The sequence below is a fragment of the Propithecus coquereli genome, unplaced genomic scaffold, assembly GCF_000956105.1.
Source record: "Propithecus coquereli isolate 6110/MARCELLA unplaced genomic scaffold, Pcoq_1.0 Scaffold116, whole genome shotgun sequence".
NCBI classification, from domain to species: Eukaryota; Metazoa; Chordata; class Mammalia; order Primates; family Indriidae; genus Propithecus; species Propithecus coquereli.
The window spans coordinates 1,950,092-1,964,182 of record NW_012135636.1 but is presented as its reverse complement, the minus strand read 5'-3'; the positions used below and the strand labels follow the sequence as shown (position 1 = coordinate 1,964,182).

At 39.5% G+C, this 14,091-nt stretch overlaps 1 protein-coding gene across 1 annotated transcript in view; it reads left to right on the top strand.

Annotated features, from left to right (window-relative positions):
- Positions 1-14,091, top strand: part of SLC25A21 (solute carrier family 25 (mitochondrial oxoadipate carrier), member 21) — a 481,755-nt gene that overhangs the window by 416,659 nt on the left and 51,005 nt on the right. The window lies entirely within an intron of this gene.

Sequence of the window (14,091 nt, the reverse complement as noted above, 5' to 3'; positions counted from 1 at the left end):
CTGGCTCCCCAACAGGATGTAGGCTTTACGAGTATGAGAAATGTGTCTGACTTTGTTTACCACTCTATTCCTAACCCAGAAATTAATGACTAACACATAGCAGACACTCAATTATTTGTTAAATGAATGCATAAATGAATTTACTGGAGAGAAATATTCAATTCCAAATATGGACTCCAAATTAATCTTCAGGTACTCAGTTGTTTAACTGGGATAATAAGTAAATGTCACCTTTCCATCACTCAGCATTTCTTGAAAAATAGGAGAAACATATGCTTTTTCCTTTTCTGCCTCATGGACAAACTACCCAGATTGATAAAATATTGTGGCTGGATCTCTCTAGCTTCTGGACTTGATAACTGACAAAAATGAAACATATTTGCTATTTCAATGACCTAATTAGGTGTACTATTAGTAATTAGTGCCAGACATATAGTGGGTGCTCATGAAATACTTGCTGATAAATAAGTGAATGGTCCTGAAAACAGTAATGAAAAATATAGGTTGTATGTGAGGGATGTGGAAGTCCCTGGGACACAACAGCCACAGTTAGTGGCTTTGGTGGAAAGTGTAAACACCAAGATTAGTGGATAATTCACGGGTCTTTTTTCTTTAAGTAATGAATTTAGAAGCAAAATCTGTAGCCAGACTGCCCATGCAATGTTGCTTCTCTAAAAATCAATCACTTGCAGAACACCAGAGAGGCCTGGCTTCTTTGTTGGTTCATTCCTCAAAGCATAAGGAAAGTATTTCCCTGCATTCTTCAGCTCAAACAGTAGGTGTGGTCCTGCTTGCTTTACAGCAGGGGCTACTTCCTGTTGTACCTGTTCTGCAAAGTGCATGATGGTTAGCAGAATGAGAGAAAAGTATCCTTATTTAAATTTTGTTCTAGTGTTTGAACAAGGAAAACATGATTTATGCCAACCAAGATTTCTGCTAGTCTTGACAGACAGAGGTGGAATGAAATAATAATCTCCTTTGAGAAGATGTAGGCAAGATGATAATCTGTTTTTGGCATGTCTCTGTGTTGTTATTAAATAAGCATAAGAGGAAACCAAAAAGTAGCCCTCAGAGGAACAAAGTTTCTCCAGTCAGCCAGTCTTTGGGCTGGGGTGTGTGACCCATTCAGTGATGGCGGCTGGTAGGAATATCTGTAGCTTCTTGGTCTCAGGGGCCAGAGATGGCCATGTTAGAGGTGTGGAGCACACCTGCAATCAGCAGTCTTTGGCTCAAAAACAGTGAGGGCACTCAACTAGAAAGTGAAAGAAAGTGAGGATGATCTTGTGAAGTTCCTAGGGGAACTACATGACAAAGGTATCGCGTCCTTTGGTCTGCTTCCTAGGAGACAGACATTCTGGTAAGAGCAGCCCTACTTCATTAACCTCATAGAGAAGTAATTTTTTTTCTATTTTTCACTGTGTAGTTAAAGGTGGTGTTAAAAATGCAAAATTCTGAACCTCCATCCATACCTACCAAATCAGAATCTCTGGAGATAAGGCTCAAGAATTCTATTTTTTTAGGAAGGAAATAAACCTCTCAAAAGCTCCCTTAAGTTACCTAGACTGGGATTAAGTCACATGCTCATGTCTCATGTAATTAGCACCAGGATAATAAGCCGCGGTGATTAAACCAATCACACCAGGGCTGGAGATTTCCTGAGCACATGGCCTCCAAGGTGTGAGCTCTAGAATTAGGTTCTGCCAGCATGGAGAAGGGATAAGGTGGATTGGGTGGTAAAAATGGCCTTTGTTACCACTGCTTGGTGGCTGATGGGGCATAATAATTCACATAAAGTCTTGGCTTCCTCGGTTGCCATTTCTTGAAGTCCGCTATGTTCACTGGATCAGATGCCCAAAATTTTCCTCATTGTTAGTCATTTTGGTGCTGTCTAGATGGTACCAAAGAAACCAGGAAAACTGACATTTGATAGGAAAGTAAAAGAGATTGATCTTAGAATACTTCAAAATGCCAGATATAATTTTCTATTCACAACACTATCAAACTGGTCCAGTGGGAATATAATGCATTTATCCTTTCATCCAACAAATATTTACTGAGCACCTATTATGTCACTCAGGTCCTATACTTGGTCCTGGGGTGATATCAGTAAATAAAACAGACAAAAACCTCTGCCCTGTCCTCATGGAGCCGACATCTTAGTGGAAACAACAGAGAGTAAATAACATAAGCAGATAAGTGAGAAAGCATATTTGAAGGGATAAGTTCCATTAAAAAAATAATAAAGCAGGCACAAAGGATAGATAATACTCAGGTGGGGGTGCTGCAATTTAAATGGAAGGGAGATGAAGTCAAGCCTCACGGAGATGGTAATATCTGTGCAAGGAGATGAACAGTGAGCCCTGGGCTCTGCGGTAGAGAAAATCCCAGGCAAGATGCACCACGTGTAAAAGTACTAGAGTGGGGTATGCCAAGCCAAGGAGCAGGAAGGCCAGTGGAGGTGGAGGGGAATGAACCAAGGAAAAAGCAGTGGGAGATAAGCAATAAGCATAAAGACAGAATGCAGTAGGGTGGGAGCACAGTGCCTGGGCCCCTTGTAGGGACTTCAGTTTTGCTCTGAGGGGGATCAGAAGACATTGGGAGATTGGAGGCAGAGGAGTGACAGGATCTACTTTTTATTTTAATAATCTATTCTGGCGCCATTTGGAGACTAGACTGTAGGGGAACAAATTAGGAGACTGTTACAGTGATTCAGGTGAGATATGATCAGGGCTTGGACCAGGGTTATAGAAATGAACAAGAGAGAGAATGCAAATATGACTTCAAAGTTTCTGGCCTGGTAACTGGAAAGATGGAGTTGCCATTCATTGATCTGGAGAATATTATGGGTGGAACAAGTTTGTGGAGGGAGAATCTGGAGCTCATTTTAAACATGCTAATTATGAGATGCTTATCAGACATCCACGTGGAGATGTTGAGCAGGTGAGTGGATGAGCTGGCAATGTATGACAGCAATCAGCGTATAGATGATAAATAAGTCATAGGACTGGATGAAATCACCAGGGAGAGGTAGCCGAGGTCTGGAAACTAAGCCCCAGGGTTGTCTTTTGCATTGTTTTTCAAGTATTTTGAATTCTATTAGTTTATCCAGCCTATGGGACATTGACTGAAGGAGTTAGGAAGAGAAATAGTTAACCCTTCATTATTCATTGATAACAAAATGGTACGAAGTAAACAATTTTTCAAAGTAATCCAGATTATACACATCCAAATGTCCATAAAGTAAGTACATGTAGACTTTGACTCATTAAATCCAGAAAGCTCAGTGACTATCCATTTAACTTGTGTTTTGGCCCATTAAGTAAGAACTCAGGCACTTAAAAAACTGATACAGAGGACTGCAAATGACAACAGGGGCTACAAACCCTGGCTCAGCTGTTCCTTCATTCAAAAACCAGCATTTTCTCTCCTTCCAGAAACCAAACAGAGTCTGGGGTAGAGGACTTCAGCCAACACTAGGGCACAGTCCAGGAAGGAGTACTAGACAATGAAATTTCAGTGCACTTGACTGTGACTCTCCCTGAAAACACAGAAGTCAAAGCACAGTGTCCAAGACCCGAGGTTTTAGCATCTAGTAGTCCTGTGTTCTTATCCCAACTCCACCACTTACTGGTTGTTTGACTAGTAGGAAAGTTGCTTAACTTTTCTGAGTCTCCTTGTCTTTTTCTATAAAATGGAGAGAATAGTATCTATTTCATGTAAAAATTGAGTGGGATAATAATTGTAAAGCATTTTGATTATATTTAGATTTTATTTCTAACATTTCCCTCTATAGTCTATTGATAAGTTCAGCTTTTACAATACTTTTCCTTTCATGAATTGAAAGTCTACTCAATCAGACTGTAATTTATAACCTACAAAATGCCCTGGCCCAAAGCTTGGTTTCTTGGCATGTTTGGGACAATTGAGTTGCATTTAACTCTTGTACCACTAGGGGGCATCTCAAAAAATTAATTTCAGATTGTGCTATAATAACTGGTGGCCATAAAGAGTTAATGTGCTTCCAAATGTGACTTATACTTTGGGAACAGCCTGCTCAGTGCACTTAGTACACAACATGTTTGGCCTCAAACATGTATGAATTGGTTGTAACAGAATTCCACAACAGGGTGTGAATTCCTGAGGCACTGGGTCACACACTTAGGTAAGATTCCATTTTGGAAGACATCTCTGAATTCTGAGGCTTTCTGCCCCAGCTGCAGTCATATGCAGCCTTGCAGCTAGGTCAAGCTATTAAATCAGGCAACTTGCAACAATGTACTAATTCATTTCCATAAACACTTCTACAGAGAGCAGACATAGACAACAGCCCTAGTCCAGCAGTAATGCTTTGGAATTAATTTGCTCACCTTTTATACCAAGAGTTTTCCATGCTGGGTAAACAGCCAACACATGGTTGAGCCAAAATTCAAGGCCAAAGAGTGTGGCTCCAGAGCCCACACTCATATTGCCTTTACTGACAAATAACATCAAATTAATGCTAAATGCCAGACAGAGGATGGTGATAAAAAACAGGAATGGCCACTGTCCCTCAAGTAGTTTATAACTTGGATTAAGTATGGTAATCATGTGAATAATACAAATTCTATTCAGTTAAAACTATACAAGTCATTCAGACTATTAATTACAATACTGGGTCATGTCTATATACATAGGGACACATATATGTGGATGTATACATACAGAGGGATATGTATAAATATGTGTACATGTATACACGCATGTAATACAGTGTTATCTGAGTGTTACTATGTGCCAGGCCATAAGGTAATATGAAAGGCAATACCTTGGTCAAATAATGCAGGCAGGTGCAATATCAAAATTTTGTCTACCATATCAGAGAAGGCTTCTTGGAGAAAATTAAGGTGTTAATTGATTTGGATAATGGGATTATTGCACTATATCAACATCAGACCCTAGAAAAAGATGTTTAACCTAGTACGCAAAGTACAATGAGTGGATGAGTGAGTGAATAAATGATAGTTACTTCATGAATGGAAAAGATAGAAATTAAAATCAGAAGAGATAACAAAAGTGGGGCTGATGAGAAGATAAGAGTGATCAGAGCAGAGCGAGGAATTTGCTCAAAGTGACTTGTTTAGCAAAGGCTGGGAGGTGTCTGGTGAAGGACTTTTTGATTCCGTGATCAGCTCGTCTTTCCTGGTTTTCTGTTCCCTTCCAAGAAATAGAGATTTGATTTGGGGGGGGGGCGGTTTGTGTGTGTGTGTGTGATATTTCGAGTCCTTTTCCTCATAGGTGCCATCCACATAAGTAAAAGACTGCCCTTAAATAATCCTTGTTTCCTAATGGAAATGTGTTCATCTTCATGAGCAAGGTAATCTGCTGTCACTGAAAACTAATACACTTACCATGTAGTCAGTTATAAATAAGTCTCTTCACTTATAGATTAGTGGGGCAATTAACACGTGCATTTCACCAATATTATTTATCACTTTGGTTGCTTCTCAAATGTCTTTTTCACTTTTTCTTTCCTTAGCGTTTTCCGTCAGGGTTTTGGTTCTTATATCAAACTAATGCCTTCCTTGGGCTGAACTGAGCAACATGTTTAAAGAGTTGAGCACCCTGCCAACTTTCCAGGGAATGGAGCCATAGAACTACCTCCTAAATGATACTGACAGCTAAACTAATTTTTTTGTATCTTAGAAAACCAAAGTTGTAGTTTATTTTAGATGCGCCAACAAAGTTTAATTATTGTGGTAAAATCATACTGAAAATTCAATTTAAAATGTGTGTTCAGAAAAACTTGAAAGAATGCCCCCATACAGCATATAATGAAAGTAGTATGTTTTGGGGTAACAAATATATCCAAGGACCATATGCAGAAATTTAACTGAATTTAATCCTTAGTAATGAATAATAAAAACTATATTGTGTATGCCCGAATACCTGATATAAGTTCTATGTTAGAATGTTAGCTAAAAGTTACGTTATGTTGCACTTCCTTAAAGTTCATTTGCTGCTTTTAAAATAAGAATCTGTATCACTCTATTTTTGAGCTGTTTTTTCTCTCCTTTGAAATACATAGTTTCCCTTCTCCCTTTTGCCTAAATGAAACTGGCCCCAAGATGCAGACAATATTATGAACTTCATATTGCAGATTCTACATAATTCAAATCACAGAGCCATGAATCCCACTCTTTCATTTGGATTCTGTGAACTACTGAGACTTACGGACTGCAAATGATGTCAGAAGAACTCCCTAAAGTTGTAGTATCAGGACCAGAATTCTGCCCTGGGATACAGGATCCATCGAGCAATGGAAGCACTGCACTCCTAACCCAGGGCTGAGCACGGCCCTCATTGTTTTAATTACGGAGCCACAGCATGTGGGTAAGAAACTTGGATTTGACAGCAGCAGAAGAAAGAGGATATTGTATGCCTTCAATCAGCTTTGTATTAGGAGATCCTTAAAGGGAAAATTACGTGAAAGAAAGAAGGAAGAAGAAAACAACAAACTAGCAAGATCCCTATTTCAATATAATTTGGAGAAAATGACTGATTTGGGTTGGTCATGTTGCCAGAACAGATGACTCAAGGCTTCCAAACAAGAAATGGAAATCAGGAGGATGCCTGAAGCCTGTAAGAAGAACAAATTGTGAAGATATGATTGACTGTAAGGCTTCAAAATCAACTGTACCAAAGATGAGCTTGGATCATTGCCCAGAACAGAACTGAATGGTGATGTTCATTTGGGTCCTGACTGTTGAAACAAAATAAAATGTAGTAATTGTGCTCGGTTAGGTATACAGACGTGTTAATGCTTTCCAATTTCCCCGACTGGGATCTGGTGTCACTTTCCCTGTCGGTTCTATTTCATGCTTCACCGGTGAGTACTATTGCTGCTCTGGACGCTTGCTGAATGCCAGGTTTTTGGCAAAGGAGTGTGATCCAGGTGAAAGCATCCTTCTCATGCTGTGTGTGTGTTGCAGGTGGCTTGGAAAACAGCTTTTCAACTTGGAAATCATTTCTTTAATTGACATTTTTAGGCTCAGATAATGTGCTTCTCTATCCTGCTTTCCAGTGTGATGGTCACCTGACTTGGGTTATGAATCTCAGCAGTTTACATCCCAAAACACTTCACCTCTGACAACAGGGAATGCCTCAGATTTCATGGGCAGCAGATTTATACATTGATCTCTTCCTTTCTTAGGAGGGAAGATTTTATTCACAGTTTCCTTATACTCATTTTCTCATTAATTTCAGTTGAGTTTTATGATAATCTTTCTGATAGACAAGGGTTTTACTCTCTCCAAAGGTCAGTTGTGAATCAGCTACATAGTTTTTCTTTCTCACTGGGAGCTAAAAAGAAGAAAATATTCCATATTGTTGCTCCTAACACCAAAAACCTGCCTAATAGCCTAGCAACCTAGGAAACTTCTCAGCCTGCTTGTAGGGGCTGTCCAACTCTTTGGTACAAATGATTTCCAAACAAACATTTTCTACATACTAAATTGGAAAAATAACAGCAAAACCAACAAGGGCATGACTCAGAGGGAAAAAAGGATGGGCAGATGGGACATGTGATTTTTCCATTCCTTTTTAGTTTCTTTACCTGAGTCAAAGTTTGGGAATGTTAAGCCGTCCTCTGTCTGCCCACTGTTCACCACAAAGTCTTCAGATTTCAGTAGCTAACTTAAAGCAAGTAACTTTTTTTCATTCACCCAGTTGGACTAAACATGTTGTCAAGTACACAATGTTTAGTTAAGGATCTGTCTGACTGGTCTCTATAGGTGTCTAAAATTTAGACCTTAAAACAGGGTAAACTAAACCTGGATCCTACTAATGAGAGAGAACAGAAAAGTGTCTTTGAGGGTTTGACTTGCTACACATGACCCACTGAGACTAGACACAAGCTTGAGCTCACAGGAAATCCCACATTTCCTTGCTTTCACACAATCAGCATCTTTTCATTGGTTGTTCTTTGACCTTGTAGCTACCCATATGTTAAATAGTTTCACTCCTTAAAAATGGGGGGGTTGTGGGAGAAATGAGGGGTAAAATTATTTGTAGTTCAAATAAGCTATTGTGAGCTCTCTTTGAGAAGAACACATGCAATGTACTTTTTGATCTTCATTCTATGGAGGTACATAAGTAATAGAAGGCCTGTTTTGTTTGTACAATTAAAAACAAATGTGATCCAGTGTCATAGTATTCTGTGTCTACTTAGGTTCGTGAACGATGACTCTCATTGGTATGTGAGCCATCATAATCTAGTGGCTTTGGAGACCTGGTAGCCCTTCCTCATGTGTGCTGTATGGCTTTGGTCTGCCAGCTTCTCCATGTTCCATCTGTGGTATGGGGGTCTCTCACAGTTAATCACACTAATGGGATAGGGTTTTAATGCATGATGGGCTCCCTGAGAAAAATATTTTTTAAACCATTTTTAAAATGATTCTCACAGTCTCCTTCTAAATGTTTAATATTTAACAATTATCTTCAATATAATTATGATTGTAATAATGTCAGTCTAAGACTTTTTCAGAAATGGAGATGCTAAAGGCATGTGTACCAGGATGCTTTTAGCTGCAGTTTAACAGAAGACATAATTAAAAGTAGCTCAACTAGTAAAGATTTATTTTTAATTTTACATAACTGGAAATCTGAAGGTAGGAAGCCAGGAGGCCAGGTCATGAGGTCCTGTCATGAGGTCCAGGTCCTTTGCATCTTTCTGCTTGCCTGTCCTTAGCTCGAGGGCAATGATGTCTCAGTTGGCTGCAGTACATAAGCGTCTCGTGCAGCTAGGACAACATTTAGCAAAGAAGAGGGACTTTTCTTCCCATGTGCTTCTTTTGCTTAGAATAGAAATCCATGACTTACCACATATGTTCCTGTTGGTCCCATGGGCTAGGTTTGGGTCATATGTCCATGCTTCCCCCTTCTTAAAACATTACAATCCCCTTTTGTTTCTTTGGGAATCTGTATATCATATTTTGCATTAGGAAAACTTTCAATAATTACCTAATCAAATCAGAAAAATAACTCATCAGCTTGAGCCCTTGCCCAGATGTTCTTGCCTGCATTTTGCATGTGACTCTTCTGGTTGGCCCAAGGGCCAATCTTAATTGACAGAAAAGCTCTTCCTGTGAGAAGATGTGGCGTGGAGGCTCTGCAGCAACCACTTTGGATGGAGGGGTCATGAGGTTTACTTTCTGGATCCAGGACTCTGGGTTGTAAATAATGAATGCAACTCAAACTTATTTAAGTGAAAAAGGGAATGAATTGGAAATGTTACTGAGTGTCTCATAGAATCAAAGGCAGAGGTAAATACTAATATTCAAGAAGGGTCAAGATGTAACTAAGCTTAAAGAAATCCTGGAAGCAGGGTGACATTCATAACACCAGAGCTTCTCCTCTTGCTTCTATGTCTCCCTAAATGGTGGCTTCCTTCTTTTTCATCACTGCAGATTGACTTTCTCCAAATGACAGAAAGCATGACTGCCATTGATATCCTAGATTTATGTCTTAGATCTTTAACCAGACAAAGCCAGACTGAGCTGTTCAGTTCCAGTTCCAAAATTCTAGAGAAAAACTCAGAGAGGTCTAGGTTGGATCAGATTGACTAGAGCGAAGAAGTAGAATACCATTTGGATGCATTTGGATGAGGTGCCCAGTCAACCCCTGCCTATAAGCAGTTATATTGTACCAATATGTTGGTCCCAGTGGTTTAAAACAACTGGGTGGAGCAGTTCCCAGCAGAAGCAGTGCTGTTCTATTCCATAGATGTTCACTATTGGATGAATATACTGTAAAAATAATGCAAGGAAGTAGATGGTTCTAGCTTCCACTTGCCAGCAAAGACTGTCTATAGACCCTGAGAATGTCTTATAAAAATTGTTGATCCACTGTTAGGAAGCTCAGAACGGTAGGATGGGGTGGTGGCGAGGGTGGGGGGAATGATTGCACGTGAAAGGAGCCGAGCAGAGGAAAGGGAAGGAGGGCACATCAATGAAGCATCACCCGCGTGAAGCAGAGGGCTCTGGACCTCCCAGCTCTTTTCAGATTAAATCTTTATGCTTCTCCCAGCTGCCTCTTCTTTCCTCCTGGCTTACACCTCTTTTTAGTATTTTCTCCCATCACTTTTAAAATGAAGACCTTCTGGGTTACTTATAAGACTCCAGTCCTCCTACGGAGAAGCAGTGCTAGACTTGACACAAAAGTCTGAAGTAAGGTGGAGTTTGTCTCATCAGAAAAGTGCCTGTTCATGCCTTGTTCTTTTTCTTAGAATAACAGAATCTGAGGAGTGAAACAGACCAACTCTGAGGGCCATCAAGTCCATCCACCGCTGTATATATCCCTTCTCTGGCACCCATGACAAGTGGTCATCCAGACTGCTTGACCACATAGCAAAGGGGAACTCACCACCTTTCAGGAGAACCCATTCTGTCTTTAGACAGTTCTGACTATTGGAGGTACTTCCTTGTATTAAGCTCCACCTGAGCCAAAAATGTGTCTTGTCTTGTTGCTTCCATCTGTTAGTCCTAGTTCTACCACCTGGAAACAAACCGAGAAGCCTAATATCTTTCCTACATGCTCACCTTTCAAGAGATCCATCATATTCATCGTGTTTCTCCCTGAGATCCTCCTTATCCAGGTGAAGCAACTGTTCCTCCTATAACTGTTCTGTTGTATAGGATTTGAAGTTCCTCTGTTAACCTGAGTATTCTGTTTTAAAAGCTTTACTTACTTAAGTGCTCCTCTTAATTTTTTTCCCATAACCAGGCATAATCTTCCAGATGTGGAAAGATCAGCACTGAAAGAACAGAACTAATAATCCCTTTCATCATAGATATAGAATAGAACTTTTGTTCAAGACAATCAGTTATCTTTTGGGAAGACCAAAGCTATGTTTAGTCACTCTCATGCTGAAAATTATACAATCATTAATTTATAATGAAACTTAAATAATAAATAAAAAGTATTTAAATTTTACAAGTGTCTAGAGGAAATTTGTGTTGATGTGAGAATTTCAGGCATCATTAGTTAAAATTGCAATGGAAGGCGAGTGGGGACAATTCACGAATTCCCATAGCTCTACAAATCATGTCTGCTTTACTTTCTATTCATGATGCTAGCACTATCCATTGAGTCAAACATACTGGGCAGAGGAAGCCCAAATCAGGGGATCCTTTGGTTCCTTTTTCCTCCTTATGAAATCCACATGCTTAACAAATATTTGTGTCCTGGTTATACACACACACACAAAAAAAGGATTCTTGGTAAGAATCCCTAGGGTACCTTGCCCTCAAATAGCTCACCATTTAGAAGCTGTAAAGATGAGCTTTGCTCCCTTCACTGAAAGGTGCTGTGTAAGACAGTGAATTCAGGAAGAGCAGGAAGTCCCCGTGTTGGGTTGGGCGGCACAGTGGGTTAGTCTAAATAAACTCCTGTGTTCCAGAAACACAGCTAGGAGCAGACACAATTTAAGGAAGTTGGAGGGAAGTTTGAGGGTCAATCAGAGAGGCTCCAGCCCCATGTTAGATGGTGTCCTAAAACAGGGACATGTTGGGCCCTGCCCTTTTCTGTACCACTTATGGACAATCCAGGAAAACTGATTACCCCAGAAAATAATGCATAATATTATCTTCTATTTGTGTATTTTCAGGTTTGAAATGAGTATATGGCATTTGTGTGGCATTTATGTGAAGCTTCCAGGACAGAAACATTTAAAATTTTGAATTCTAAAATCTAATAAGAAATAAGTGGTGACCTTATAAATCTAATTATAAGCATATGTCACTCATTCTTGGATTTTTTCTACAAATGTCTGAATATGTGACCATGACCACTCAATATTGACAACTATACCTGGCCCATGCCCTTGCCTATCAGCAAGGCAGTTTGATATTTCTTTTGTCAGCAGCACATATTCCTATAACCGGCCCTCCCTAACCTCCTTCCACTTCCATTAAGGAAGTTAAACAATTATGACTAATTCAGAACAGGACTGGGAGCTCTAGTACCATAGCCACAGAGCTTGTACTTCCCTTGTGTTAGTAAAGCCAAATCGAAGATTTCATCATCTTGTTAGTTTCAGAAAGGTTCAATCTAGCAGGCTTGGGTATAACCCTTAACCTCGTTTGGGTACCACAAGGGAGGAAATGTAAGACTGTATATAGCTTGAAGCTTCCCAACACACAACTGAGAAAATAAACTCAAGATTCCTCAGAGTAAGGAGGGTTAACATCATCTTTAAGGTACTACTCATGGTCATGTTTAGCAACTTACCAATAGGATTCCAGTCTCAGTATCATTTATGCACCTTCTGAATATCATAATGCTAATTAAAACATAGAATTCATACCTATACTTTTGGTTTGGTTTGGTTTTTATTTCAAAATATTAAGGAGGTACGAATGTTTTTGTTACATGGATAGCTTTTATGATGCTTAAATTAGGGCTATTAATGTGCCTATCGCCCAAATAGTGTTCATTGTACCTGATAGGTAGTTTTTTTTTACCCCTCCACTCCTCTCCCCTGCCCCCTTCTTGACTTCCAATGACTTTTACTTTTCTCTCTGCCCATGTGTGCCCATCAATTAGTTCCAAATTATTAGTGAGAAAATGTGGTGTTTGTTTTTCCATTTATCAGATACTTCACTTAGGGTAATGGTCTCCAGTTCCATACAAATTGCTGCAAAAGACATTAATTCATTCCTTTTCGTGGCTGAGTAATACTCCATGGTATATATTTACTACATTTTGTTAATCCACTCATGAATTGATGAGCACTTGGGTTGATTCACATCTTTGTGATTGTGAATTGTACTGCAATAAACATTTGAGTGCAGGTGTCTTTTTGATAAAATGACTTCTTTTCCTTTGGCTAGATACCCAGTAGTGGAATTTCTGGGTCAAAGGGTAAGTCTATATTTATTTCTTTAAGGAATTTCCATACTGTATTCCACAGAGGTTGTACTAATTTGCAGTCCCACCAACAGTGTATAAGCCAAGAAATTCCTTTCTCTCTGCATCCATGCCAGCATCTGTAGTTTTTTGACTTTTTTTTTTTTTTTAAACAGAGTCCTGCTCTGTCACCTAGGCTACAGTGTAGGGGTGTCATCATAGCTCACTGCAGCCTCAAACTCCTGGGCTCAAGTGATCCTCTTGCCTCAGCCTTGCAAGTAGCTGGGAATACAGGCGTTTGCCATTACACCTGGCTAAGTTTTTCTATTTTTTGTAGAATGGGATCTCGCTCTTGCTCAGGCTGGTCTTGAACTCGTGGCCTCAAGTGATCCTCCAACCTCAGCCTCCCAAAGTGCTAGGATTACAGGCAGGTCCTACCACTTCCAGCCTGTTTTTTGACTTTTTAATAATAGCCATTCTGATAGGAGTAAGATGATATCTCATTGTGGTTTTAATTTGCATTTCCCTGATGATTAGTGATGTTGAGCATTTTTTCATGTTTCTTGGCCATTAGTCTAACTTCTTTTGAAAAGCTTCTGTTCATGTCTTTTGCCCACTTTTTAATGGGGTTGTTTTTAATCTGAGTAGGAAAATATAAACTATCATCAATTCTAGTATAATGTATTCACCAAGTATTTAACTCTGGAATTGGATCCTATTAATAGTTCAAATCTTAGTTCTACCACTTAGTAGCTATGCAGCCTTGAACATGAATCTCTCTCTAAGCTTTAGTATCTTCATCTGTAAAAAGGGGTGATTGTTATCTGATATGAGAATGGCTACACTTGCTCTCTTTTGGTTTCCATTTGCATGGAATATTTTTTTCTATCCCTTCACCTTGAGTCTGTGTGAGTTCTTGAGGGTTAGATGTGTGTCCTGGAGATAGCAGATACTTGGGTTGTGTTTTTTCATCCATTCAGCCAGTCTGTGTCTTTTGAGTGGAACACTCAGACCATTTATGTGGCTGATAGCATTGATATGTGGGATGCTCTTCTGTTCATCCTGTTAGGTAGTACTTTATTGCTTTGTTTTTCCTCTTGTGCTATTGTTTTATACAAGCTATGAGTTTTAGCTTTTGGGTGATTTTACCTTGGTGGGTAACTATTGTACTGATCCATGTATAATGCAATTCTGAGTATTTCTTGTAGG